Consider the following 2,862-nt stretch of genomic DNA (forward strand, 5'->3'; position numbering starts at 1 on the left):
GATGTATTTTATTTTGGCGACTTAATTTCATGTACATGGTTGTTTTGCCTGCATGTATGTCTGTGCACCGTGTTTATGGTATCTGTGGAGGCCCTGGAAGAGAATATTAGATCCTCTGGAACTGGAGTTGCAGCTGATAGCCCCCATGTGGATGTTAGAAATAGAACCCTGGTCTTCTGGAAGAGCAAACAGTGTTCTTAACTGATGAGACCTCTCTCCAACTCCCTAATTGATTTTTTTTTTTTTTTTTTTTGGACAGGGTTTCTCTGTGTAGCTTTGCGCCTTTCCTGGAACTCACTCGGTAGCCCAGGCTGGCCATGAAGTCACAGAGATCCACCTGCCTCTGCCTCCCAAGTACTGGGATTAAAGGCATGCGCCGGCGCCGCCACCGCCGCCGCCGCCGCCGCCACCACCACCACCACCACCACCGCCTGGCATCAACATACCCAGTTTATGCAGCCCTGGAATAGAACCCAGAGCATCCTGCATGCTAGACAAGCACTCTGTCAACTGAGCTATATCTGAAACCCCATAATTCATCTTAAGAAAACTTAAGAATCAACTCGATGGGCGGTGGTGGCACATGTCTTTAATCTCAGCACTTAGGAGGCAGAGGCAGGTGGATCTCTGTGAGTTCAAGGCCAGCCTGGTCTACAGAGCGAGATCCAGGACAGGCACCAAAAAACTACACAGAGAAACTCTGTCTCGAACCAAAAGAATCAACAGCTCTTACCCATGTGTTGTGGTGAACACCCTCCATGCCTCTCAGGAGGATCAGGATTTCTGCCTCAGCCTAGGCTATCTAGAACTCTATCTCACAAAAGAAAAATTCAATAGCCCTAGATGGATCCTCAACTTTCTAAACCATTTTACATTTAGGAGACAGTCAAAGACAACAGGGCATGGTGATACACATCTTTAATCTCACCACTCCAGAGGCAGAGGCAGGTGGATCTCTGTGAGTTTGGGGCCAGCCTGGTTTACAGAGCAAGTTCCAGGGCAGCCAGGTTGACATAGTGAGACCCTGCCTCAAAGAAAAAAGTCGCTAAAAGAAGTCTTCCTTGGTGTAAAACTGGGAACAAGAAGCTGGACATGGTGGCGCACACCTTCGATCCCAGCACTCAGGAGGCAGAGTCAAGCGAATCTCTGTGAGTTCGAGGCCAGCCTGGTCTACAGAGAGACTTCCAGGACAGCCAGAGCTACACAGAGAAACCCTGCCTCGAAAAAAAAAAGACCAAAGCAAGAAAAAAAAATTGAAAACGAGAGGACGGTTACAATGTGAATTATGGCCACCAGGTGGCAGTGCTTGCCCATCAATTTTGTTCCCATTTGTGAAGCCGACCACGACAGGCAGCTTCAGAGATTTTAGTTACAGGAAAAGTAGCACAGTGGTAGGGTGCTTGCCTAGCATTTGTGTCATTTTTTGAAACAGAGTCTCATGTACCCCAGGCTGACCTTGAATTTGCTATGTTGCTTCAATTCCTGATCCTCCTGCCTCCACCTCCAGGGTGCCAGGAGTACAGGCAAGCACTCCCAAGCCCAGCCTCAATTTACAAAGTAATAAAATACATTTCATGTATGCATTTGTGTAGAGGGGGATGCATGCACGCCACAGCATAGGTGTGGAAATTAGAAAACATCTTTTAGGAGTTGCCTCTCTCCCTCCCTGTAGGTTCTAAGGATGGGTTCCAGAATCTCATACTCCAAAGACAAGTGCCTTTCCCTCTGAGTCATCACATCACCCTGCGATTAAAAACTGTTCATGTGCAGCCGGGCAGTTGTGGCGCACGCCTTTAATCCCAGCACTCGGGAGGCAGAGCCAGGCGGATCTCTGTGAGTTCGAGGCCAGCCTGGGCTACCAAGTGAGTCCCAGGAAAGGCGCAAAGCTACACAGAGAAACCCTGTCTCGAAAAACCAAAAACAAAAAAACAAAAAAAACAAACAAAAACAAAAACAAAACAAAAAACAACAACAAAAAAAAAACAAAAACAAAAACAAAACTGGGAGTGCTGGGATTAAAGGCGTGGGCCACCACCGTCCGGCAAGATTTTACTGTTTAAGTGCGTGTGGGTGCCTGCAGAGGCCAGAGGCTTCTGCCCCTTTGGAGCTGGAATTATAGCCACTTGTGACCTGCTTAACACGGATGTTGGGAATCCAACTCTGGTCTTCTGAAATCACCCTACCAGTTCCTAACAGCTGAGCCATCTCTCCAGCCCCTTTTAAAGCAAAGAAACCGAAACCTTCATAAAATGGGGCCAGAGAGATGGCTCAGTGGTTAAGAACACTTGCTGCTTTTGCAGGGGACCCAAGATCAGTTTCCAGCATTGACGGGGCGTAACAAGATCAGTTTCCAGCACTGACGGGGCGTAACACAACCATCTTGTAACTCCGGGTCCAGGGGGACCCCAGTAACATCTCCTGGCCTTCCCGTGATGCACACCCACATACTGTCAAAATACTCGAATGCAGACGGGGCCTCAGGAAGAGCTCCCTAGGCATGAACATACGACACTAGGCACACAATTTTTTTTTTTTTTAAAGGAAATGCAACGTCCGAGGCTCCACAAGCACGAGAGCGCACTCAAAAGCCCAAACTGAAAAATGCATGTGTATCAAGAAAGGCCATGCACATTAGGGGGCGGCGCGGGGACACGTGCGCGCCACGCACTCCAGCGGGCGGGCGGCCTCGCGGAAGCCGCGCTGCAGCGCACCGGAAGTGGCCGTCGGCCCTAGGGGTGCTTCGGCCACTCGCGGGAAGCCGACCTTCCGGAAAGCACACATAAGGGCAGAAAAAAAAAAAGGTGTGGGCGGAGTACAAAAAAAAAACTAATTAAAAAAAAAAAGGGGAGGCTGGTGGAGAGG

Source organism: Peromyscus californicus, unplaced genomic scaffold, assembly GCF_007827085.1.
Source record: "Peromyscus californicus insignis strain IS unplaced genomic scaffold, ASM782708v3 Scaffold_2__1_contigs__length_46816999, whole genome shotgun sequence".
NCBI lineage: Eukaryota > Metazoa > Chordata > Mammalia > Rodentia > Cricetidae > Peromyscus > Peromyscus californicus.